Source organism: Mesocricetus auratus, unplaced genomic scaffold (genome assembly GCF_017639785.1).
Source record: "Mesocricetus auratus isolate SY011 unplaced genomic scaffold, BCM_Maur_2.0 Super-Scaffold_100006, whole genome shotgun sequence".
Taxonomy (NCBI): Eukaryota; Metazoa; Chordata; class Mammalia; order Rodentia; family Cricetidae; genus Mesocricetus; species Mesocricetus auratus.
This window is the reverse complement of record NW_024429190.1, coordinates 4,446,419-4,473,519: the sequence shown is the minus strand read 5'-3', so window position 1 is coordinate 4,473,519 and position 27,101 is coordinate 4,446,419. Positions and strand designations below refer to the sequence as shown.

Sequence of the window (27,101 nt, the reverse complement as noted above, 5' to 3'; positions counted from 1 at the left end):
CACACACACACACACACACACACCACACCACACACCCTCACTGATCTGATAACTGAGGAATGGAGCCTGTGTCCCTCCACCCAATAATCCACACTATAACCCAGGGTGCCAGGGGACAGTGTCCCAGCCTGTGTCCACTTGCAGCCCTGCAGGCTACCAAGTGTAGAGAAGGGAGGGCCAGGCACAACTTGATATCTGGGGATCATCCAGCAAGGAAGGGAGGCACTCCTTTTATCACCTACGCCCTCCTCCTGTGCTAAATCACCACAATAAAGAGGTGCACAGCACAGGGCATAGTGTTCTCATCTCTCTAGGAACATCCTGGAGTGGTTTCTGTAAGATCCACACAATTTTCATCGAAAGAGAGCAAGCAGCTCCCTAGAACTGGCAACCAGTAGGCTCTCAGGGAAAAGTACACCACAGCCTGTGCTGGCCCCTTAGATTCCAAGGTGGGAAGGTGGACACTACGGGCTCTGGGAGAAGTCAGCCCACAGAGACACTAACAAGGCTTCAGACTCACCTGGCTCCGCCTCCTACCCAGTACCCCAACACAAAGACCTCCTTGGTAGCAGTACTTCTAAGCAGGTCCCAGATTCAGGGCAGGACATTGTCCTCACTTATGAGGCCACTGTGCAAACATCTAAATTTAAAAGTTGCTCAACACATACGAGCTTTTGGTTATTATAAGTTTCCTGGAGCAGAGGATTCTAAAAGTGTTGCTGCAGGTTTAAAATTTGGTAGACATTATTTGTTTATTTGGCTTTGGATTTTTAAATATTTATACACAGATGAGCTATGAGATATCATAGGGATGAGACACAAGTCTACACATGAGATGAATTTGTTTTTTATATACTGTATACACATGGCCTGAAGATAATTTTATACAACACTTTTAATAATGCCATACCTAAAATAAATTTCATAGGGTAGGAATGAATGTCCATTTGTTAAAGTATTAAGTTGCCACTCAAAAACCTTCAGATTTGTGATTTCTGATTTCTAGATTATGGATGGTCAACCAGTACTACATAAAAAATTTATATTGAAGAGTATCTTAATTGGAAACTTGCTCATGAACTCTCAGGGATGATACGAAAAGTATTAAAGCAAGGTCTAGGAATCTAGCTCTATGGCAGAGTACTTGTTTAACATGTATAAGGTCCTGAGTTTGATCCCCTGCACTTGGAGAGAGACGGAGAAATACAAGTCAAAGTGCCTACAAATCGCAAAAGTGAAGCCAGTTTGTGGCAAGTTGCCTTTCGGGCTCATATCTGCAGGCTCCCATGGGATGGGAGGGAAGGTAGGAGGGCTTGCAGGTAGCCAGCATGGTTTCCTATTGTGGGGGGGGGGCTTAGGCAGAGCCACAGAGAGCATACCTGCTCAGACTGGTGAGCAGAGAGCCTTTTACTTTGCAGCTCTACCTGCTTTGGAGGAGCAAGTGAGAATCCCAGGCCTCCAACTGAGCATTAGCTGTGGTGACAATGATGGCGGGGTGATAAGGACCAACAGAGCTCTTTCTGTGCCCTGTGCTTTAGGAGGGCCTTGTTAATGGCAGTTACCCAGGCCTAATTACTTGGCTCAAAACCCTGCAAGGAAGTCAGCGAGGGGTGGGGCTGCCCACCAGCACAGCCCTGGAATGGGGCTGCAGCCACTCCCCAGGGGACGTGGTCAGCAAGTCCAGGATAAGTGTACGTGCTCATTCCAGTCCTGCCTGGGATAAAAGCCTCTATGGAGTCCAGACGCAAATCTTTAGAGTCTGAAGACAAATGTCGCAGGCTTCCTGTGCCTGCAAACCAGAGACTGCTTTATACACCAACTTTCAGCCCATCTGAGCTTGTACCTTGGGAGTTGAAGCTATTTCACAAACTTCCATTCTACAAATGGTGCTAACTTGCTCAGGCCACCAAAGGTAGCAAGCTAAGGACACAGAGGAATTGCAAGAAAACGTGAGAAAGGCAATTCCTCTAAGTCCACATTCCGACTGCCCCAGCAGACGTGAGCGAGTGGGCAACAAGAAGTCCTGTTTTGCAGGGCTCAGATCAAATAACAAGCACCTCTAATTTAGGATCTGAACAATCAAGGAAAAGTCTTTCCAAAATCTAATGAGAAGTAAATGGCTAAATATAAAGAATATTCTAATGGGGGGGAAGGGGGAAGAGAAATCTCCTAATTGTCCAGCTCCAAGGCAGAAAACAGAGACACCCATTTCTACCTCTGAGATGCTTTTTGATAACTCTAGAAAATGGCTTTTGTGGTTGATATCTCAAAGGAAAATTGTGCCATTTTCATTCCATTTTCATAAATAAGCTATCAATCTGCCTTTTCATTAGTGTACAAACCCTGAAGAATATACCCCAAATCCCAAAGCACCTACTTGCCAAGCCCTACCAGGTAACTTAATTTGACTGCCTCAATTTCCCCCATTGTCTCCCATATTTCTGAACTGGATTTTACAAGAGAATAATGACTACAGTAGCAAACTTTGTAGGATGCAGCCAAAACAGTGCTTACAGGGAAACACCTAGCTTTAAATCCCTGTATTAAAAATTGATGTCTAAAATCTGGGCTCTAAGATTTTATATAAGGAAAATTTTAAGAAATCAAGAATTTCTACAGCTTTAGGATGAAACTGGAGGCACAACAGATGTCTTTGTTGAGGCAGAGTTCAGTTTCTGAACACTATAATGTCTGTGCCTTCGATGGAACATCGAAATCCAAAAGCCAAAAACGAGGAGAAAAATAAACTTATACAGGCAAGTGAAAAGTAGAGCGAGGGCTAAGCCACCCTACCTCCCCCAAAAAAGGAAAAAAAGAAGCCCCCCTCAAAAAATTCAAGAACAGCTTCACTAACGGAAAAGATTTATTTAAATTCAAACATGTGACCAACTACCTAAATGAAAAGCAAGTCAGATTTTCTCCTCCCAAACAGCTCCATAATGCTGTAGGGTTTTGTGAGGGGGAATTTCTGCAGGGAGGAGGATTTGGCGCTGGAGTTAAAGCCAAGGCCTCACCAAGCTCTCCACTGAGCTGCTTCGCCTGCCCTCCATGTTGTTTTAACGGACTGAGAAACAGACACTGGATTATGTACAGGCTTCCCTCCCATGAAGGTGCCAGGACTGAAATCTCCAGCGGTTAGGGCTGAGTCTTCATAGGTGGACAATCTCATCCTGCATACACATATTTGCAAATACACACTTCTATCCTGCAGTTTCTTACATTTACACGTTGAACAAAATTTTAAGCAAATGTGTTCTCTAAATTACACCATTTATAAAATTTTAGTTTTAAAAAGATATACCAACCAAGACTTTGTACAGCTTTACAATGAGCTAAAGGCACATGGATGTCTTGGTTGAACCAAAGTTTGGCTCCAAACACTGCAAGCGGGCTTAGCAAAGTCCTAAGTTTTGAGCTGGATCTTTGGTTCTGACTTTTGTTCTTGTTGCCCAGGGGAGGCTGATTGGACAGGGACAGCTGCTCTGGCTTCCAACCATGGCAGTAACCACCATACAAAGTCCTAGACAATTAGCCACCAAAAATCTGCCCTGTTCTCTGGTTTCCTGGTCCACCAACAAAATCCACTTTGACCAACCCAACACAGCCTCAAAAGCAACACAGGCCGCAGTAATGCGCAATAAGTAACTTAGGTGAAACACATTTAAAAAAAATTTTTTTTAATTATAATGAACACAATTACACATCAAACTCATGATTTCATGAATATTGAAGTTTCTTCTCAAAATAAGAGAGTGTGCAAGTGTAAAAAATAAACAGTGATAATTGATTGGCCTACGTGGCATTAGTCTCGAAAGGCTGGGAGGACTGGACTAAGAAACTAGGCCCCGGCCTCCATTTGCCGACCGTGTGTCGGGCAGGGTGGCCCTCCTCCACACCATTCCTTGCAGAGTGGATGTGCTTTTGCAGACCTGTAAAGCTCAGGAGGTCTCCAAGAGCTTTGTCCTTTGTTAGCTGGTATGGCCGCAGGCATACCAGTTAACCTCCTGAGCCTTGGTTTCCAGACCTGTAAAATGGGGACCGTGGGGGCTTCCAAGTGGATAAAAAGAACAGGGCTTTGAAAGTGCCCTGCAAACTGCGAAATTGCTACCTAAGTCTCAGTGGCTACACTTCTCAGTTACTGCAACGCCTGCTGGGCTCTAACTCTGTCTGTCCTCAAATTCCCTCCCTGTAATGTGGAGACTGGCCTGTGAAGTCCTCTTTCACATGTTCCCAGTAAAACTTAAAAAAGTATGTTCCGTAATCCTAAAGTTTTGATTTTTAACACAAACACACACATAGAAAAATGGTAGGCAAGAATCATTCCTGGGACCACATTTGATCGAAGTGCTCTTGGAAAAAAAAAGGTTCTCAAGACTTCATCCATCGCCTTACACAATTCCCTCTGCTGCAAAATCCAGAACTTGAGGTCCACTTGTGTAAAACACGAACCTCACTGAAGTGTAAGCCCTAGTCTGTGCCACTGGGGAGCTAACGACTGGAGTTCTGGTAAAGCAGAGCGGAGCGTTAAATTGAGCACCATTTCTGAAACTCAGGGGCTCCAAATGGCTGAATCAGCATTTTCTGAAACAAAGTCTTCAGGGCCTGGCCTTTAAACAGCCGCAAAGAGAAAGTTGTGCAATAACACATATTTACTCACGAATGCTACTTGTTTTGGACTTTTTCTTTGCATCTCTTGAATGAAACAGTTGTAAGAAAAGAGTTTTTTAAAAAAACATCCTAAAGAACTAGGGCCTTGTAAAAATCACCTGTGGCTCCCCTACTTTGCCCAGTTTCGGGCGAAGCAAACGAAAAGAAGTTCGAGGGGTTTCTTCCAATTCCAAGAAAAGACTAATACAATTTTTTTTTAAAAAAAAGTAAAGAATACCCTAATTTCCATAACGCACATGCTGCAGGCCCTCGCCAGGCAAGCGTTTGGAGAGGCAATCAGCAAAGGCGAAGAGTTGCATCAGAAATTTCCTTCTGCAAACGGTACCGCTCTTATCACGTTTCCACCGCTGGCGGGCTGCTAGTTCGCGAGCCCTCAAAACTTGGTGTTAGGCCCCAGCGACGGGTAGCAGGGCCACTAACAGAACCGAAGAAAGAAAGGGGTGGGGGTGGGGGGGGGAGGGAAAGATCCTCGGTCCGCGGCCGGGCCGCGCTCACTTGGGACTTGGGAGTGTCTGGCACCGCTGCCCGGGCCGCCTGGCGCGCGCGGCGAGGCCCGAGGCGCAGCAGGAGCACCCGCCGCTCCAGCGGCGCCTGGGCGCCCACCCTGCAGGGCGGTGGTCCCCGGGAGCGGGCGGCCCCCGGAGCGCGGCCTTGACCGCAGCCCCCGCCCCAGCCCCCGAGCCGCCGCCGTCTGACAAGATGGTCCAAGAATGCGCTGCCCGCACCCCGCACCTCCCCCAAGGGTCTGGAGCGCAGGGGAGCGCCCCGCGGGGCGCTCTGGCCATGCACTCGCCGTCCTGTCCCGTCCCGCCATCCCGTGCCACCCGCCCGCCCGCCGCGGGCCTGGGGCGCTGCAGCGCAGCCCCCAGCCCCGCGGCGACGCCCTTCCGCCCGCCGCGCCTCGCGGGGCCCCGCGTCCCGGGCCGCGGGCGGCCAGAGCGCAGACAATGACGGCGCGGGGACCCGCCCGGCCGCCGGCCCCGCGCGGCGCGGACCACAAAGTAACTTGCCGCCGCTCCCCGCCCAACTCCTACCTGCCGCGCTGCTCCTCCGCCTCCGCGTGGCCGCCGGCCACACTTTGCACGGTCCTCTGCGGGGTACCCGAAGGCAAAGACGGACACTGGACGGTCCCGGTCGCCGTGCGCGCGAGGGTGCGAGGAAAGTTCGTGCTCCCGTGGGTCTCGGAACGCGAATCCCGCCCGCCACTGGCCGCAGCGCCCTTCCCTTCCTGCCGCCTCCCGGCCTCCCCACCCCCTCGATGGGCTTTAAACTCTCCGGGCCCCGCCCGCCCTCCCCGCCTCCGCCGCCGCCTCCGCCTCCGCCTCCTCCCCCCGGCCGCTTTTCCTGCTCCTCCTCCCGCCGCCGCCCGGACCGCTCGGCGGCCGCCAGCGCGGGAGGAGCCGCGGCCTGGGCGCAGGGCGTGGCGCGGGGGGCGCGGGCCCAGCGGCCGCGGGGTTGGCGTGGCGCGATGCTCCCGCACGGGCCAGCGCGCGCCCACCATGCGCCCGGCCCGCGGGACCCCCCCGGCGCCACGCCACCGCCCGGGTGCGGGGCCGCGCCGGCGGAAGAGCAACCGGACCTGTCCCGAAGGGCCACTCGTGAGCGAATTGTTCGAAACTCAGAAAGTACTCCCCAACCGCACTGTTCCAATTCCTCCCGGGCTGCGGCCGCCCGACCCCGTCGTGGGCAGTCCGGGTCCCGGAGAAGGAAACTCGGGCTTGCTCACGGCGGGTCGGGTCCGAGCCTCACCTTTCTCAGCCTCAGTTTCGCCAGCTGCGTGTGAGTAGCCCAAGGAGGGAAGCCTGAGAGGCCCTTCATTGTTTCCTCGAGGCGGCCGAGCGAGCCTCGTGTTCTTTTACCTCTGAAGTGGGGGCCCTACGCAGAGTAATGCCCAGACGGGCCATACCCCGTCTCTAACGTGACCGCCGAAAAGGCAACGGGGTTCATGTGAATCAGCCCCTTCGAAATAATTCTTAATGGCTGGGTTATGTCGGGTTTTTAAAACAGATAGGATACCAATAATTACACCTTTTTGCTTGGGTCTTGGCGTTGTTAAAAAAAAAAAAAGCAGCCCCAACCGTAAATCACCGTCGTTGAGAAGACACGTGGTGTGAAACATTCATGAGTCCTCCTACTTCTCCCTCACTCTGGCCTCTGAGGTTGTTCCTGGAACAACTGTGGAGAATAGAGAGACTGAAGTTACTTTTTAGAGAAAAGTAACTTCCAGAAGGTCGAGGCGCTGGGAGTGAGCATGGGGCAAGGGTTTGAAAGTTGTCTGTATTGTCCCAACGCTCTTTTTGAGCGCTCTTTTGTACCTCCTGCTTCTAACAGTGGTTTTTTCCGACCTCAGACTGATGTAATCAATGAAAAGTTTTTCCTTTCCTATAACTCAACACTCAGTCTTGTTTCTGGCCATTGGTCCAAACTCAGAAACCCACAACATCCAAAGAAAATGATGTGAATAAATCTTAGATTCCTGGGGAAAGGAACACAAGAACTCTTTTGTAGACAAAGGATTCAGAAGCAGACTGAAGCAGACGAAACTGGGCTAACTTCTCCCGAGTTGGTTTGCTTCAAACTTTGCAGTTTTTCTGCAGGCTCCTGTAAGCGATCCATACCGCCCCAGACACAAAGCCTGGCAGGTCGTAGAACTTTTACAGACGTTTGAAAGTTTCTACATACTTTCGCAATACTTTTTTTTTCCTGAATCGATTTGTTGGTAAGTTCCAAATACCCGTGGACCCTTTAGCCCTCTGTACATTGATGTCGCCTTCCCAGGAGTACAGATACTGTTTTATATAACCGCCATGCTTTCCTTAGAGTCACAGATTTATATGGATAAGAAGCATGTAGCTAATCTAGATTCATAGTCTAGTTTTGTCAGTTTATCTGCTAATTTGGAGCATTCTTTTTCCTTACAAGACCAGTGCAGTGATCTAGGCAAAACGTTGAATTTCGTTGTCCCTAAACAACTGTGTTTTCAGGCATTACTACTCACTGGAATGGTATGTCGATAAATATCAAGCATTTTCTTATTGGTGTCAAAGCCTGGACAGGCCCTCATTCCCACATTTCCTGGTTCCCCTGTAGCCCTCAGCAGGCAGGGCACATATAGCACACCTTTCTGAACCAAGGTTGTGGCCTTGCCATCTTTGCTGTGTCACTGGGCTACAGCTAGCCCCAGTGGGGGAAATCCTGGTCAGTATTGTGGGCAGACTACATTAGTACCTTCTCATCTCTAGAATCCCAGTATCCCCTGCCCACGTTTTCCCTCACAGAATGAAGACAGATACACATGTTGTAAACCTATGCAGTCTACAAATGAGCCTGGAGAATCCAGCCTCCTGGGGCAAGACAGGATGGCTCTGTGGCTCACAAACGTCCCAAAGGGGTAATGTATGAACTAGACTTGGGTGTGGAGGCAGGAAACAGGATTCCCTGGTAGTGAGGAATTCCATCAGCCAAACATGAGCTTCAGGAGGCTCATTCAGTTGAATGTAGAGAATCTGACAAACTGTAATTTTAAATTAGTAATGAATTGATCAACATCTGTCTCCCTTGTTGATTGTAGGAATAGTGTCAGTGGTAACTATGTCCTTTTGCTGGTGTTCTGCAGGCAAAGGGTAGGGGTTGCCCTGGACTGAAGAAGGCACTAAGTGAAATAAGCCATTGGAAAAATAATAGACAAATGAATGTCTCCGAAGTGTAAATGAATGGAGTAAGGGAGTGATCTCTCAGCCCCAGGCATCTTCTCAAATGTTGCCAGTAGCTTTGGCAGAAGGAAAGCAAGGAGGGCAAATGGCATCCTGACAGATGCTCGTCATGCCTCTCCATCCCCTCTGCACATGGTGCATTCTGGCATAGCTTAGAAGGCAGAGCTGGAAAGCAGAGACCAGCCAGTCTGAGGACAGTCCAACAGAACACCCTGCTGGGTCAGCGGGTGATCTGCAGTCAGAATGAAATCACAGTGTTATGATTTGTACATGGAATGGTGTTCACAGTCTTGGCTTTCTTGTAGGCTCCTGTATTGAGCATTGATCTTCAGCTGTGGTGGACACGTGGGAGGTAGAACCTGGATGGATTCAGTAGTTGTTCTCTTGAAATAGAACTTTAAAGGTAATATCTCGTTCTTATTCTCTTTTTTTGTTTCTGGCCCCCATGATAGGAACTTGCATAATGGATAGAATCCTTTGAAGTCATGAACCCCAAACCAAAAAAAAAAAACCCAAAACAAATAAGCAAAATCCTTCCTTTGTTATTCTAAAGTGTTTAAAAACACGGGGATACAAATTCTGACTTAGTGGCTGCCCTAGAACCTCAGGAGGCTCTTTACACTACTGGTTCCTACATCCATCTGGGTGGTGCACCGGTCACCTTCATGAGTATGTCCTGCTTCAGGACCATCCTGCCTCAGTGTCTGTAGAACTGAGGCTACAGACATGAGTCTCAAAGCCTGGCTAGAGCTTCATTTCTAACCCAATGTGTATCCTTGTACGTGAGTAGTCCAAATATGTTAGCTCTCTGAACCATTTAAGCCAGGTAGTTAAAGCCTTCCCCAGAGTCTACAAGTCACAGTTTTTATGGTTATGGCAGTGACCCCAAAAAATCCTAAAATCTCAAACTTGAAAGGTGAGGCGAAGAAGAAACTAAAAATGTCTTTGGACCCAGGGAGAAGCATGCATCTGAGAACTGTGCTGAGAAATCTTGGCTCCTTTGGGGAGAACTACTGGGTAGTTACTTTTGCTCATAGAATGTGGGAGCTCCTGCAGGAGGAGAGGAGGGTGCAGCTGAGTCAGGAAGAGTTAAGACTGCAGGGTAAGCAGTGCCTTACTCACCAGGGTCAGGCATTTGCACTTAACCCAAGGACACCAGAAGATAATGTGTGTTATGGACTCTCCCTAACAATCCTGGCTTTCTTGGTCTCCAACAAATCACAATAACACCTGGAGCAAGGGCTCTGTTTCCTAGGTAGGATAGCCAGGGAGCAGGGTGGTAAGCTGAACAGTCAGATGCTACACCTGGGATTATGAAACTGAGGCATTGATAGGGGTCAGGACAAAGGACACCAAGTGAGGACTATGGAATGGGCTCGGTAGACCCAAATAGAGCCTCTATCCCCGTTTTCTAGGCCGGGGATAGTATGCTGTTCTTTGGACAGCCTATATAATTCTGTTTTCTGACATCTTAATATAAGCTCTCCTTTTTTTTGAATAGCTAGAATCAGGAGGACCTTTCAAAGCAAAATGGGGGCTCACTAAAAAAATATTCCCTGAGTTTTACCTATTGAAACAATTTGCTGACAGGAGAATTCACTCTTTGTAAAAAGAAAAAAAAAGTACGTGTTGTTGAGCTTAGAATGGTACACAGTTGTGTAACGAGTAAAGATACCAGACAGTATTGACCCCGAAAGGTTGCTTCATACCCCACCCTTCCAGGCAACCTCCACTCTGCCCCAGCCCCTGGCCCCCACATCAGGCAGCCGCCCACCTGGCTTCTGACCTTGTGATTTTGCTGTCGGAGATGTCTGGAACTGCAGAAAGTGGCTGCGCACAAGTCCTTCACCCGCGCCGTTCCCCAGATTTACACCTGGTTCCGTGCAAGTGAGATTAGGGGCCCACTGCATGGGCATGCCTCAGTTTGTCCTCTCGTTTGCTGGTGACCAGAAATTTGGGTCAGTGTCAGTTTTAGGCAATTATGAGTAAAGTTGCTAGATTTCTTTGTGAGGCGCTTTATTGTGGAAACACAAGTTTCCATTTCCCTTGGGTGAACAGCTAAGCAAAGCAGAGAGGTCTTGTGGTATGCTTTATCAGAAACTGCCAAATTATGTTGAAAGTAATATCATTTGCATTTGCACCAAAAAACCCTGGCTGTCCCGGTTTCTCCACGTCCTCCAGACTGGCTTGCCAGTCTAGGTTATAGCCATCCACATTAGTGTGTGTAGTGGTGTGTCTTTCCTGATTTTAATTTGCATTTCCGCATAGTTAGTGTGTTAAGCACTTTCTCATGTGCTTCCTTGCAGGGTCTGTCCATTATTTTGTGAAGCATCTGTTCCAATCCTATTTCTTTTGGGCTGTTTTCGTATTACTACATTTTAGAGTTTCTTTAGTATGGGTGCATGCCTTGCTTACTCTCTCCCCCTTCTCTCTTTTGCGCCCCCCTCCACTATTTCAAGCATCAAAGAGAAGTTTTAGTATTTTTGGAAGATAAGCCCTCAATTTATTGTTCATGACTTGTGTTTTGAGTCCTGTTTCAGAAATTCTCATCTCACTCAATACCAAAACAATGTACTTCTATGTTTCTTTTTAGAAGTTCCTTAGTTTTAGCTCTTACATTTACATTATTATCCAATTTGGTTCTAAGTTTTGATGGGTGGTTTGAAGGAATTAGGTGACTCCAGGTGTTTTTAGAAAACCCCATCTGATTTCTCTACAGATTGAGAAGAAGAGCAGAGGGACAATGTAAGGACACTGGTGTACTATGAAAGGGATGGACAGCATTCTCGTGTGGTCTGAAGCTCGGTGGCTGAGGCAGCTTCACCTACACGTCAGTTCATAGAGGAGCATGTGTGTAAACACCTAGCAGCCTTAAGTCAGAGCTTGGAACCTTTGGGCTGGAGGCCAGTGGCCCTGCCACAGGGGCCGGGCAGCAGGGCCTACGCTCAGTCAGCTGGGGCCCAGGCTCTGAGGATGAGCTCTATGCTCATCCATATAAAAATGGAGTTCACAGATATTTGCCCTTTTGATTATTCAGGGCATGGAAGACATCACAGAGAGCACAGGGCAGCACTACAAGGCCCGATGCAGACAGGGAAAGGGTGCAAGGCCAACTCTTGGTCCAGGCAGAAGATCTCACTGTGGAGCAGTGGTAGACTCTGGGGAAGGGCTGGTGCCCTACAAGACATCTCCATCCAAGCTGGAAGACTGAGCATCCATTTGCAGGATTTGAACCACAAGGCTCTCCAGTCCAAATCCCAGGCACTTCCAGTTTTGCCAGACCAACTTCAGGGTGCCAGCTCCGTTTAATGCTTGTCCCAGTAATAGAGACATGGCTCCAAAAATCAGTTACCCTAGTGACTGTGTCCAAGGGACCAAGGGAATGTTTCTTCTCTGCTCATGCTAGAAACCTCTAGGAAATTTCATCTTACATCCTATCTGGAACAAGGTCCCAGGCTATATCCCTGCATGTAGGAAGATAAGTTGAGAGCATATGGCATCTTAACTTTGATACAGCCGGAAAGAAGGTTCAGAGAGTGTGTTGCTGGTAACTAGACAACCAGAAAGACCTAAATAAATGTGTATGGCTCTTACAGCCATAAAAATATAGGGCCCCATCTTACTTAAAGGTAATATTCTAATAAAATTACACATGAAGTTAGAATGTGAGGGTTAGCATGTAATTGTAAACTCTAGGTAAGGCTTAGTTGTACCTCTAAAATGTGAGTTCCTTTTTAGCCTAAGGAAGACAAAAAAATCTCAGCCCCTTATTTCAATTAAAGAGTTAATTGACCACTAATGTCATGCGAGCTTTGCTTAATGAACTATATTTCCATCCAGTGCATTTCATGGTTTTAATAACAAAAGATTCAGGGCTAATAGAAGGATCCCAAATAAGAGTAAAATTACTTAAGTGGTGAAAATTACGCAGAGGTACGAGGGACTTACTATCAGAATACCTTTCACAACATGGAAGGCAGTGAGGGAGAGTACGTTTTTAAAGTGAGAACTTACAATCAAATTCTTAATACCAGAAACTCCTTCTGTTAGGCGTTATGGAATCATGAAGAGGTTTCATCTACCCTACAAGTGGAGAGGATAGCCCTGGAAACGTGCTTGATAAAAGGTAGCATGGCTGGACTGAGACACAGGAACTGCCCTCTCAGGTGGAGAGCGGTGCTCCCAGGGTGTGTCCTTTGGGGACCTTGTGCCCTCTATTGGCCATGGACCATGTTGGTTGCACAGCACATTACCCATTATGGTCAAGGGAGTTTTTCTTTTTTTAAATTTATTTTTAAGTTTAAATTTAGATTAGAAACAAGGTTGCTTCACTAGTCAGTTCCAGGTCCCTCTCCCTTTCCCTCCCCTCCTCCCGTGCCCTCCCTCCACCCCAAGGGAGTTTTTCTTTCTCCTTCATTCATCTGTAGGTATAAACCAGAGTCCCTGTGATTGACAGCCTGTCTGAATCAAAGATGAATTGGCTGCATATGGAAGATTTCTCTAGGAAGAATTGTTTTCTCATCGTCTATCTACTTTTTATTCCATCCTTTTCTTCTTCCGTATGCCCCAAACAAGCATATTTTAAGCATCTGCCTCATCATACACATGGACATATGTTTCATGCATGATTCTCTAAGCGTGTCCCAGTTAATCCTTACAATACACTGTGAGGTAAATGCTACAGTTTTAGCTTGTAGCCCAGGAAGCTAGCTCAGAGAAATAAGATGTCTCAACATCACTTAACTGTAAGCTTCCATGACCCATTTGACTATCTCTGCTTCCAACCTTATTTTTCCTCCAATCAAAGCCATCTTTTGTTATTTCCTGGCCATCTTATTTTTATTTTATAATCAGTCATTTCAACACAAACTCACGAGGTACCTTTTGTGCATAATTCTGGGATTAGATTTTAATATCACTAATATTTTCTTCTTTAGGAAAGGTACTCTTGTTTACTTTCGGATGATACTATGTGTCTTGGATCCAAGGTGGGGAAAAGGGATGGTCATGGAAAGAAAATACTAAGTCCATCATTGAGCAGGGTTTTAACTTGTCTCCCCTTCTCTCTTGATTTCTTGCTTTTAGAGAATTTGAAGAATTGACTGTGGATGCTATCTTGGGAATTCTGACCTCTCAGATCTCAGAGATACCCACAGGTTGAGGACTGTACCTTATTAGGTGGCTTGGAAAGCAATCCAGAATACTATGAAGGAGGAGGTCAGTGAGTATGCAGCTACACGGTGTATTCAAAAAGTTCAAAAGAGGGAGGTATCTTACAGATGGGCCTTGAGACACGGGGTATCATTTGAAACTATAATGTAGGTTAAGTGGATGGAGGCAGCTAATAAGGGGAGCAGTTTCTGTGTTGGCTTTAAGATCATGGATTCAATCCCTAGACAAAAAGAAGACAGGGTCCTTATCCAGCAGGAGGACATGATTCATTTGCAGAAAAGATAGGTACCAATCACTGAGACGTGACTGACTTCCAGAGCACAATCGGTCTCCTTCAGTTTGCCCTTAGGTCAAGCTGAATCCCCACATCATAGGGGTCCTTGATGGAGGTTGAGAGATTGCCAAGTGGGAAGAGAGTGGAACCGTGGGAAAGCCTTCTCTACATAGCACCATTGGCTTTGGAATTGACAACTTCGGATGCCAAACATGGATGAAATGCTGACTTTGAGCAACTTTTTGGATCGGCAGGTAGGATGCAGGTATTTACAGTCTTCAAGACCTCAGGGGTGTTGCAGCAAGCTTCTAGGTAGGGGACTATGATGTCCAGAACAAAGGTGCCCCAGGAGTCCTCTCACAGGGAGAACCGCGTGGAATCTCTGGACCACCAAGGGACCCCAGGAATTTAGTATTCTAGATCTCAAGGAGACTGTGGGGTTATGTAGAGCATTTGGCACAGAAAGCAATTATCAGGTGCTTTCTCTAAGAGCTACCATCCCTGTGTATCCACAAACTGCTTGGAATCACTGGAAACTTCTGCAACAGAGCCATCACACTTGAAGGAAACTCATCTGCGCACCATGGAGATGATCCTGTTGGGCTACATCATCTGTGTTGGCTTTGTTCTTTGGTGTCAGATGGAAATAGATCCAAATTCTGACTTTGCTTCCTATGAAATGAACTTGAACAAATTCTGCAGACTCACTGATGTAATTTCCTCAGGATAATTCTTACCTAATGGGACTGTTTTGATGGGTTTGTATTTTTTACATGGTTGTGCCCTAATTATTCGGTAATACAATGCAGCATAAACCACTCATACTAACAATTGTGTGCCCAGGGCTGTGGATCGGTGATTGAGACAGAGCCAGCAAGCATGGCTACTTACCTCTTACTTATATTATTTTCCTCACAGGTGTGACAAAACTCCTGAAATAGCAGCTTCATAATGAGAGGTTTTCTTTTGGCTCGCGGTTTCTTCATTGGGGAGAATGTGTGGCAGAGCGGCCCAGGCTGTGGGTGAGTGCAGCTGTTGCTTTTCCTATCATGGCAGATCAGGGTCAGGGAGTGAGAACAGAAGCAGCATGGGAGAAACTCTCCATGGCCCATCTCCATTCACCAGACCTCACCATCTTCCCAAACAGCTGTACTGACTGGGAACCATGAGTTTCAAATGGTACCACAACCCAACTGTGTGAGTCCATTAGTGGAAGAGGATACCTGAGGCTAGGTACTTTATAGAGAAAAGATGTTTATTCAGCTCACCGTTCTGTAGCATAAAGGGCACAGTGTGGCATCAGTTCAGCCTAGCAAGGACCTCAAGCAGTCCTATCAGAGTAACAATTTGAATCAGTGTAACCAGGAGAGCCCAATCACGTCTACTGTTTCTGTGAGAACCCACTGGTGAGAACTAATAACATTTCTGGGACCTACCTTAATCCTTTTGGGGCTTCTTGTGACTTCCCATCAGGTCCTACCTTGGACAGGTGCCACCACGTTGAGGAACAAGCCTTCAGTACATCAACCCTTGGAGGACAGCCACATTTAAACCACTTCCAGGGGCCAGCAAGATGACTCAAAAGAGAGAGACAGCGTGAAGCCTGGTGACCTGAGTTCAAGCCCCAGACATCCACATGGTAGGAGGAAAAAGGTGACTCTGAATGTTGTCCTCTGATGTCACACACATATTGTGGCATGCCTGACACACCCTCCCATGAATAAATAGATGAAAACATTAAACCACTTCCAAACCATTACACTTGCTCAACCTGAACACTCAGGATGTGGCCTTAGACACTACGTTATAAGAATTCTCAACTACGATGTGGGGAGTACTAAGTTAGTGGGACAGGTGGCTGTCTAAAGCCCATCATACGATCCCAGCACTATGGCGGGTACTCATAGTCAGTGGGGTTTTATCGCAACCATCATCTGCATGCACACAGGTCAGCTCAACTTCTGTATAGCCTCTTGGTGGTGTACCAATTCTGCTCTTTTCTTGTCTGTGGCCTGGGGAAATAGCAACTCCAACTTCCTAAGGCAGGATATCTTGGGGGTTGGTGGAGTGTAGGTGTATGTGAGTCACCATGTGCCTACCTAGCGTTCATCAGTGAAGGATGGGGAATGTTACGATATGTTCTCATCAAAATTCATGTTGAAACTTAATCCCCGAGGAAAGAGAAGCCGGCAGACCATCCGTATCCCCATTTCCCACCTCCTGGCCTGTGACGATAGGAGCCTCTCTGCTCTGCCCCTCACTGCCTGCCATGACCGACTGAGCCCTCTGAAGTCAAGAAGGAAGTAAGTCTCTTTCCACTTAGGTTGTTTCTGTTAGGCATTTCTCAGAGCCATGAACAAAATAAGTAATATGAATGGGGGCAGATTAGTTGAAGAGTTGGCTACAAAAACAAAAAACAAAAAAACAAAAAAAGCACGAGCTCCTCGCCTCTTCAGGCTCTCTTATTTCCTCTTTTTCATATGGTTGCTCTCCCTCTCTCCCCCTTTCCCTTCTCATTGTTAGATACCACCTGATGTGTGATGCAACCAGGGGCCCTCACCAAATATTGCTCCATGCTGTTTGAACCTTCTAGTCATCAGAATCGTGGGTCAGACTCTCTCTCCTTCATATATTACCCAGCATAAGATATTTTGTTAGAGCAGTGACAAATGCCAGGATCATTATTGTTTGTGATTACCCTGCCAGGGAGGGAGCTGGATCTGTGAATGTCTCAGTGGCTTCCTTGCTGGGGAATAGGAGACCCAGAGCAGCAGCCTAATCAGTCAGATGACAATGGCCAAAGAATGCATACCTGAATCTCCTGCATGGTACAGGACACCCTGTGCACATCCCCACCCTGTTCCATTGACGGCTGCTTTGAAGGGCTGAGTGGGTGGCCGGCAAGGTGAGCTTTGAGCTGGGTTTCCTGATCCCCTCTTTATCTCAGAAGTGCTCTCCACACCCATCCTAGGGGCAAACATCCAGCCCTGATGACATACGGAAAGTTCAGCAGTGAGCTGGAGAACTCCGTGGTGGCTTTGCTCCAAAGGAAGAAAATAGAAAGCGATGCCGTGTGGCTCAGAGCACCTCTTTATAATCATTCATGGAAAGATACATTTCCCTCATATTCACAAGTTGACAGGAAGAGGTAAAAAATACTTGAAATGTCAACTATTTATATAACCTTTGACCTTTTCCCAATACTGTGATGAGCATGCTTCCATCTCAATACAAGAAGCGTGAGTTTCCTGTTTTGTTTTGGTTTCAGCTGCCTCGTGGCACCCCTTCCTATGAATTGGCACCCTCCATGTGCTTGTCTGTCGGGCATCTGGCCTATTTCCAGTTTATGGCTGCTATGAATAGCAGTGCAATAAACATCCATGGGCAAGCTGTGTATTTTTTTTCTTTTCTAAAAAACATATCTCCCTAGAACACTGATAGTTTGCTTTACTCCTCTTAGTGGAGTCAAGAAAGAGTGATTCTTTGAGTCTAACTTTGTGTCTAAGGGTTATACACAAAGGGCTCATCATGGAGCACCTGCCTGTGGCATCAGCTCGATGTTCCTGGTGGCCACATTGCTGCCGGTGACTCTTAGCTTCTCCCCTCCTCTTCTCTTGTTGGCTGGTCCTGTTCACAGGTGCGAGATGTCCTTGCTTCCCCCAGACATTATGCCTCTTTCCATACTGACCACTCAATTTCCCCACAGCCTCACTGTTCATTTCCAGAAGGCTCTATGTTCACATGCTAAGAGTTAATGTTCCTAAACAACCAGGCTAACCCAGGTTTCACACAAGGCTAGGTGGTAAGGTAGAGCCTCTGATGAGACAGTAGGGTTATATCCTGAACAGAAGTGAATGTTGTTTACTCTTGAGTTTCAAATGGAATCTCACAAGGCACTCTCAAGTCCTAGTAACTAGTATAGTTTAAATGTGCAATCCCTTCACAGGCTCTTCCCTTGCAGAACTATTTTGCAGGCTTTGGGTGTCGAGAAACTCTGGCAGCTGGCAGCTGTGGATGTGCTTTTGGAGATTATACATGCCCCTGGTTCTGGTTGTATGAGCTCTGCTGTGCTTCTTTCTAAGCTCATATGGTAGGAAGAGACTCTACTACACCTGCCCTCCCTCTACCGTGAGCTCTGCTCTGCCTTTCCTGTCACGATGGGCTGTATCCTCTAAGACCACAAGTCAAAATAAATCCTTCCTATCTTAAGTTGTTTCTTTCCAGTATTGTGGTCATAGCAATACAAATGTAATTGATAAAATGACTTAAAGCCAACACCCTGCTCTTTTCAGGTCCTGTTGGATCAGTGATTGTATCAGCCTTCCCTGGCTTCCTCCATGCTGTAGACAAAGAGCTAGGTGGGACAGGAGAGTCCCAACACCCTGCTTTTCAACTGAACACTGCGTGAAATGGAAAATGTATCAAAAACTCTGTCATCTCACAGTAGCATTTTTTCTCATTTCACGTGTTAGTTACTATACAAAATAAAAGTGATGCAGATCTTGCCCTGCCCCTTCAATCCTGTATCACAGATGTGACAGCAGGTCAGCCTGTAAGCAGGATATTGTTATGGAGGAAGAGTGATTCCTGTGAAAGACATCTACTTGGGGTGCTTGTGAGTGGGAAGGGAGGAAGCAGGATTGGACGGGAGAGAAGTTGAAGGGCAAGGAAGCCACGAAGGGACAGTCAACACTACTCTTTTCCACTGATCGTACATTGAACAATGTTGCTTCCAGCAGGGGACTGGGCATAGGGTCCTACATGTGCAACTGCTGGGAGAGTTAGCCCTGCTAGGTTAACAGAAAAGGTAGGGGGTATACCAGGTTGTCTGGCACTTGCATGCTGGAACAGAATACTTTGACCCAGGTACTTAATAAACGAAGAGTTGACCTTACAGTTGTGGATACTTAAAAGTTCGGATTAGAAAACCCCATATTTAGTCTCTGGTGAGAGCCTCCTTGGGTGTGTCACATGATGGCAAGTGGAATCTTGGTGTGTGTGTGTGTGTGTGTGTGTGTGTGTGTGTGTGTGTGTGTGTGTTAGGACTGATCACACAGTAAGACAGGAAGCCAGACAACAGGAGGAAGAAGCTACTCTCATGAGAACTCACCTGTACCACGAGCCTATGAAGGATAAACAGCATTAATCCTTTCTAAGGACAATGCCACCAGGTACCCGATTACTTCCTACTAGGCCCTGCCCCTTAAAGGGTCCACCACCTCTTAATATTGACACATTAGGAACCAGACTTCTGGCATAAAACTTTGGGGGGCACACTGGAACCACATCCAAACCATAGCACCCTTTGATTAGCTGTCACTCAGCATTCACTAGTGTATGAACTTGAAGGCATTTACACAAGCACTGGGTGCCCAACCAGCAAGCTCAGCAGTGTCCACAGAAGAAGCAAGGCATGATGAGGTTTGTCTAGTCCAATAACACTAACTGGTGAGAATTGACGTGAGTTCTCTGTAGGACCCTCCTGTTTTATATAAATATTGAATTATTCTATACCAAGCATCAGCCTGTAAGCTTCATGCTGTTTCCTCTGTCTGCTGTAGTGTCTTTGATAGATGGCCTCGCAGGCACCCCAACCTCAGGGCAGGCTGACCACTTCCACAATTCATAAACCACTTCTCAGTCTAGGACTTCCTGTTACAGGTCATTCAGTCAATGACAAAAAGCCTCAAAGTTTACTCTTGAAATGGGGGTCCACACACAGGTATAACTGATGAGCCCTTCCCTGCCACCTGTCTCTCCCCAAGTCTTTTAAGCTTAGTAAACTCATACAGTCTAATAAAATCCCACAGATTTGGTGGCTTACACATGAGGCATTTATTTTCTCACAAGAGGCTGAACATATTAGTCAGGGTGACAGACAATGCTGGTTCCTCCTGTGGCTTTTTTCGTTGGCTTGGAAATGACCATCTACTGAGAACATGTTGACAGGGTCTTCCTTCCTTATAGGTCAGTGTCCCTCCTAATCTCTTATGATGACACTAATCCTAGTGGACAAGATCTCACCACTGGCACCATCTACCTTTCTGACCTGTTTTGGAATTGCATGATAGAATTTAGCTATGGGCACCCTCAGCCCAGTGTTTCCATGCATACCTCCTCCCAATGATGAGTGTTGGAGCTGGCCATAGCTCACCTTTCTTTTCCTTTCTACATGGTTCCTTTTGTTGTTGTGACTGAGGATTTCACACATGACTCCCTCTCAAATTCATGACCTCTTCTTTTTTTGATTTCGTGTGTGTGTGTGTGTGTGTGTGTGTGTGTGTGTGTGTGTGTGTACATGCATGTGAGTGTAAATTGCACCTGGTCCATTTAATACTGCATATATATAACTATATAAATGGTCCATTTAATACTGCATATATATAACTATATAAATGGTCCATTTAGTGCTGCATATATATAACTGTTGTTTAGGGCTGACCATTTGGGATTGGATAACCTCTCTGAGGACTTGTCCCTGGAGAAGACTGGTTCTTCTCTCAGCTAACATTACTTGCCAGCAGCTCTTCATTTCATTTGCGGGGGAGCCTTGTGAGATTTTTCCCCGCCATCCATGTTGACATGTTGATCTATATGGTCTTGTGTGAATCTTGTGTAGGCAACCATGTTGTGGTGCAACATTTCTGTCATGTCTAGGCTACACTATCCCTCCACAGTCATCCTAGTCCTCTGGCTCTTTGCATCTTTCTTTCCCCTCTTTCACGTTGTTCCCTAAGCCTTAGGTGTGTAGGAATTATGTTTTAGATGTTCCATATGAAGCTGGAAACCTCATGGTCACTTGTTCTCTGCATTTTAACTTCTTGTAGATCTCTATAGTAGCCCATTTTCTGGATAAAGAAGCTTCTCTGATGAGGGTTGAGGGCTGTGCTTATCTGTGGTTATAGAGACAGGTATTTAGAACACACTTGGTAAGTATATTGGTTTAGGAAAGTTAGGTACTTCTCACTCATAGGGAGCAGAACTGAATATTGTATTAGAGTTCTTTAGAGAAGCAATCAGTATGTTGTGTATATACATATATATTCATATACATATACCCATATACACACATATATGTGTGTGTGCACATACACACATACACACTGTGTACATATGTATGGTGTATGTAATTTCAAGAGAGAATTGGATTGGCTTACATGATAGGTTGGAGATTGGGCCATCTGCATGCTGGTGAGCCAGAGAACCTAGTTGTTTCTCAGTCCAAGAAACTGGAAGTCTCAGAACAAGGGGAATCAATGATGTTACCCTTCCTAACACAGAAGCTCCTGGAAGATGTACTTATGTGAGTCTCATGGAAAGGTTTCCTCAGTGATGGAGTCCGATGTTGAAGGATAATGGCAGCCACGGTAGAGGTACTTTCTCACGACAAATGGAGCCTGTGTAGCTTTCACTTTCTTTCTTCTTCCTTTCATTCCATCTTAGTCCCCAGTCTGTTGGGTGAAGCCACCTGCATTTAGGGAGGGTCTTTCCCCCCCCATTGCTCTCCTGCATGTCTAACATTTCTGACATGTCCTCAGAAGCACACCAAGAGGTGTCTTTCCTGATTTGCTAGGCATCTCTGAATCCAGCCACAATGACAATCAAGATTAATCTTCACAAGAACAAAGAAAGGACTGGAATAATGAGACTGAAAGCAGCTTTCCCCTTCATCAAAACAAATGTGCATGGTCCAATAGTATGCTCTTTCAAAACGGCCATACTGAAGAGAAGATCTTTTAAGTGGCTCATCGGGAGCCACAGCAGGCAGAGGTGTTCAGTCACAACACCACCAACCCCAACTCTTCGTAGGGCAAGACTTCTACCCTGCTTTTATATGTGTCTTTTCTCTTTCTTCATTTTGTCAGGTTCTAAACTGGCTTCCCTTCCTCTTACCTCAGCCCAGTTTTCCCTACCTACCAGGACACAAGGCTGACACGTTCTACCAAGGACCGTGGAACTAGTCAGGAACCAACACAGCCTAGAGGAACATACCTATAGGACCACACTATCAGTGGGCAAAGAAAGATTGCAAGAACTTCAAACACGTAGGTGCTGTACAAAGTCCACAGAAGACACATGTTGTGAGGGCTTAGAGGAACAGTGTTGCAAATTACAGAAGACACATTGTAAAGTGTGTATGTGTGAGGGGAGGAGGCTGAGAGGGGGGGGGGAGCGAGGGAGGGAGGGAGGGAGAAGGAGAGTGAGTGAGTGAATGACAGAGGTGGGGATATCTCCTCCTTATCTAGTCCACATCTGCCTCCGGATTCACATCCACTGACAACTACTATCAACACATTCTCTGAACTCAAGACTTTCATTCTCAGTCATCAGACAATGGTGCCAGTCTGCCCTTCACCTACTTCATGTTCATCATCATGAACTGGAGGGCCCAACTTGCTTCTTTCTCCTTATTTCCCATGTAGAACCCACAGCAAGACAGAGAACGCATTGTTCCAAGCCATGGAGTAGAGAAAGGTTTGCCAGTGTGTGCGCTACAGACGTCCACACCTGTCGAGCATAAATATTCTCTACTACCACAAATTACGCAACTGACTTTGCTGCTTTTGGAGAAATCATGGGTTAGCATCCCTGGAGTGCAATGGATGAGCCTCACCTTAGGAAAATCACCCTCATGATCATGAGATCTCCCCTGCCAGGTAAGTATGAATCCACACCTTCAGCAAGCTTGCTAGAAATGCATACTCTCAGGAACCACTCAGGTATACAGAATCAGCCACTCTAGGGCTTGCAGCTGTGATCTGCCTGAATGGCTCCTGACATGCTGGTCTGAGAAAATGGCTGAGAATCAAGACGCAGGGTTCAACCTAGACACCACTGGGCCTGCCTGGCCACATCGTGTCTAGGTCTCTTGTATTTGTGCCGTTAGCAGTGTAGTGAATCCTGTCCAGTGTCTCCCTTCTCCTCTGAGCTCTGGGGACCTTGATTCAATCTTATTTACTTTACAAACTAACATGGGCACTGTGTCTGGCATTGAGCGGAAGCCCAAATGCTTTTGAACTGCAATCATGAAGTTGGTTGAAATGATTAACTTAGTACCAGAGATGTCCCTACCTATGCCAAAAATGAAACCCCTAACTAGAGTGGACTCCACACCTACACTTGAGGGAAGGGAATAACACCCCACACCTTTTCAAGGGAACAACTCCAGGAAGAATTATCACCTGAACAATCCAAGTGCAATCCTTGATAACAGTTCCTCATTGTCCTTGGTCTGTTATTCAACCAGGGTTTTATTCATGTTTGAGCATGAGGTGTGAAATTCATCCTGGCCCCCAAGAAGATGGCTTTTTGTTGCAGCAACTCCTTCTGAAGGAATGATGTTGATTCCTAGTTCTCCCTGTTTGGAAGGTTCCTGGAAGCCTTTGACATACTGAGCTCAATAAAACATCAGAAAGCAGGTTGCATCTACACAATGACTTAGAGAAAATAGATATTACTTAGCTAGAACAAGATACATGTGGAATCTTTCAACTTTCTTATTTCAAAGTCATAATAACCCAATGAACAAAGATTTTTTCACCCATTTTGCTATGTTTATAGAAGAGACCATACCCTGTTCCATTCTGTATCTGATTGGGCTGTTGGAGTCACCTTACTCAAGATTACTATCTAGTGGGAGTACATCAAAAGAGACTAAGGGAGTAGTTATTCAGCATGAGCATTTCTGGCTTCAAGCTCTATTTGCGGGGAGTATGGAGATACCATCCTCATTCACAGTGAAGGTGCTGAGAAAATTAAAACCAGGAGCTCACTTGTGAATGAGCAGTGGGAGTTTGACCGTCAGAGGAAGCAAATGTGCTGAGTGGTAAAGATCTGCAGAGAAGTGTCCCCGTGAGAGACAGGAAGGATGGCTGCTGGAGCACCCATGGGCAGCTTTCCAGGCTCATTCACAGTTTTCCTGTTTTCAAGGTGCATGCGAGTGGCTCTTGCAACTTAAGGAAGTTGGGCTGAGTGTAGTCTGGATATTTAGGTTCATTGTCAAGAGTGTTTCTGGGAGTGGCAAGCGTTTTATTGTGATCAATCCACTCTTTGTCATTTGTAGGAGGATCAACAGCATGGCATAAAGCTAACCATGATCCTGGGAGTCAGACCGCCTGGGCTCAAACATGACTTCATGTTTCCAGTATATTCATCCACCCTAGGTAGGCTAACTTTTCTGAACCAATGTTTGTCTAGTGCTTGGAATAAAAACCGTGCTCAGTAAATATGAGCTGCTCACAGTCCACACTCTTTCCACTGTCTCACAGTAGTCTGAATATTAGTCACAGTGCTGTGAAATCCAGTTCAAACACAAAATGTTTAGCTCCTCGGACTTGGGGAGAAGTGCATGGAAAGACTTTATAAATTGTAAAGGACAGTTGGGTCTCTGTGGCTAGTAAAAGTTTTCTAGATACCCTGAAAGTACGGAGGATGCAGTACACCAGTCACATGTATCTTATTTAGATGGTTCTAGTACCTTCATGTTTGTTATAGTCAGGAGATTTCAAAATTCCCGGTAGATTCTAAGGACTAGCTTCAGTCAGTTGTTTTCATAGTGGTATTCCCTCAGACAGCAGGACCAGCATTATTTGAGAACACCTTAGAGAAACACGTCCCTCAGGTGACTGGCTCAGAAACTCAGGCAGGCGATTGACCTTAGGCAATTTCTATAAACAAAGAATCTGCCCCCAACACCACCCCTGCAGACAAGCAAGTTCTAGCCAGAGGCCCCAGAAGAGCACACAAATAAAGATCCAGCCCCAAAGAGTCGACTTCCAGGAAATTACCAAGGCCAGATCACTCATCTGTACTTCATATGGGACACAGCAATGGGAAGCCCATGGCCCCAACCCCACAATGCAAGAACTTCTTGGCCCTTGGTTTTATTCAGGGCGACATCTGATGAGTGCTTCTTCTCAGCCTTCCTGTATACATTTGTTTAGCCTTTCACATGAGAAAGGAACACGCCCTCAGAGTGTCCTACAATGATAAAACAAACAATAAACATAGGCCAGCCTTAGGTATGGCCTCACCTCATTGCCAAGCTGCAGCGCTTTTGAGGCTGACTTTAGTATCCCAGGTGAGAGAAGCAGCTGGTGGTATATCTTGCTCTCAGGAGCTGCAGGAAGTCCTCGTACCCGTGCTCTAGTCTCCCTACCAGTGGAAGACCCTACTATGGTTCCTGCTTCTTTTTCTTGGTCTTCCTCAAGCTTAGAAGGACTTGCACTCACCTGGAGTGGATCGCAGCAATTTCAGGTTGAAATGTCTCTTAGTGAAATAACCTGTAGCAGCGAGGAGCCAACTACTTTTGACTGTGATTTGGGGAAGCAAGGATATCACTGACTGGGTTCTCATTTTATGCAAGAGTTTTAATATCTGAAGGGCACATATGACTTACTGGTTGGGATTTCTGATGTTTTAGAAAACAGGAGTGAAATAGAAACTCTTTAATATTAAATAAATAATAACCTGTTTACATAAATCCTGATGTCTTACAGTTTTATCAAAAAATAATAAAATGAAACTTCCATTTTGATAATTATAAACCATAATGATAAAGAAGAAACAGTTTCTTGGTTCTTGGTTCTTATGAAATATTTTATATTAACATTGCATTCAGTGTTTTTTTTTTTGTGTCTGCTCAGACCAGGTGTGGTGGCCTTTTTCTGTAATTCCACAGGAGTGGGAGTTTAAGGCTAGCCTCTGCTCCTCTGCTGTATAGCAAGTTCAAGAACAGATTAGGCTACATAATATGACTGTGTCTAAAGTATCAACAAAATGTTACTGCCTGCTTATGCATTTACACATTCTTTACCCAGTTGATTCTAGATCTTTATAATAATTCTAGATCTTATGTGTTATACAGAAAGCTTCCAAAATGAAAATTCTGATTTAGTACCTTTGACGTAGAGCCTGAATTTGAATGTTTTTTACAGTTTCGTTGACCACATTTTGAGTAACAATGTAAAAAATATTGCTTTTCCTCATTGCTATGATTTTAATATGATGGCCGCATTAATGATTTAGTATTTGGAGGCGAGGCCTTTGATAGGTGTATCAGACAGAGGCAAAATGAAAAAAATGTCTAGAGAGAACTGCACTTCTTAAATAAGTTGTTTTCAGAGCAATATTCCCCCAAACAGCAGGGCCAGCATTATTTGAGAACTTCACCTTAGTAAAACACATTTCTCAAGTGACTGACTCAGAAAGGCAGTTTTGAGTGTGTGTGTATGTGTGTGTATACATATATGTATATGATAAATACAAGTATCTATATATGTGTGTGTCTGTGAGTCTAACAAAAGAGGGACCTCTGGCCTACACTAGAGGTCTGGGTGGCCCAACAATTGTCATCTGTGTGTTGAGGACCTGGGAATCCAGCAGGCACTCAGCCCAGGGAGCTAACTGAATGCCTTTGCAGTTCTAACCTGGCACCGAAGTCCTTGGAAACTCCTGGTGAATCATTGGTCTTCTTCCGTGCACTCTGGAAAGCCAAAGGAGCTGGTGCCTGATGTCCGCAGAGATGGGTGTGACAGCAGCAGAGAGAGATGCTCAGGCATGCAGCCAGTGCTGGTTATGTGGGAGCCACATGTTGGAAGGTGTCACTCTGAAAGAGGGTCTTTTCCCCTCAGTTCATCCTTTCTGGAAATCTCCTCACTGACATGCCCACACATATATTTCCTGGTTGATTGGGAGGGGGTCCACTCAATTTGACAATCAAGATTAGCCATCACAATAGATGTGATGATTAGAGGTAATTGTCAACTTGGTAGGGTCTGGAATTATCTGGGAAATGGACCTCTGGTGGCGCCTATGGGAGATTATCTTGATTATGTTAATTGATGTGGGAATCCTTATCTGCATTATTGGTGGGACAGTTCCCTGGGCAGGGAATCCAGGCTCTATGAAATGGAGAGAATAAACTGAACACTAGCTTACGGTCATCTGTTTCCTCCAGGTGGCCATCATGTTTCCTCCTGGTGGATGTGATGTGACCCCCTGCTTCAAACCACGGCTTCCCTGCTGTGAGGGTTTGCACCTGAAATCGTGAGTTACCATAAGCCATTTCCCCCTTAAATTGCTTTTCTCACAGTCACAGAAAGGGAACTAAAATGGTAGGTGATCAGGAGCAGTTGAGTTCATGAAAGTGGGGATCTCATGATGGCACCAGGGATCTTATAAGAAGAAAACCCCTCAGCTGGCACATGCATTCTCTCTTGCTGTAGGATACATTCTGTCCTGTTATGCAGTAAAAAAGCCCTGTGTATATCCCA

The 27,101-nt window shown here is 46.0% G+C and overlaps 1 protein-coding gene, 1 long non-coding RNA gene and 1 pseudogene across 2 annotated transcripts in view; all 3 read right to left on the bottom strand.

Annotated features, from left to right (window-relative positions):
- Positions 1–5,900, bottom strand: part of Grb10 (growth factor receptor bound protein 10) — a 117,381-nt gene extending 111,481 nt beyond the window's left edge. The window contains exon 1 of the mRNA XM_040746645.1: positions 5,703–5,900. The gene's annotated coding sequence lies outside the window, so the exon portion shown is untranslated. The remainder of the gene's footprint in view (positions 1–5,702) is intronic.
- An 819-nt stretch (positions 5,901–6,719) lies between these two features.
- LOC121140653 lies at positions 6,720–15,341 on the bottom strand. The gene is made up of 3 exons (XR_005877576.1): positions 15,264–15,341; positions 10,168–10,320; positions 6,720–6,843 (listed from the first exon to the last, which is right to left on the bottom strand). It is a non-coding gene; the product is annotated as an uncharacterized LOC121140653 (long non-coding RNA).
- Positions 15,342–22,337: 6,996 nt separating this feature from the next.
- LOC121141043 lies at positions 22,338–22,492 on the bottom strand (annotated as a pseudogene).
- Positions 22,493–27,101: the final 4,609 nt, after the last annotated feature.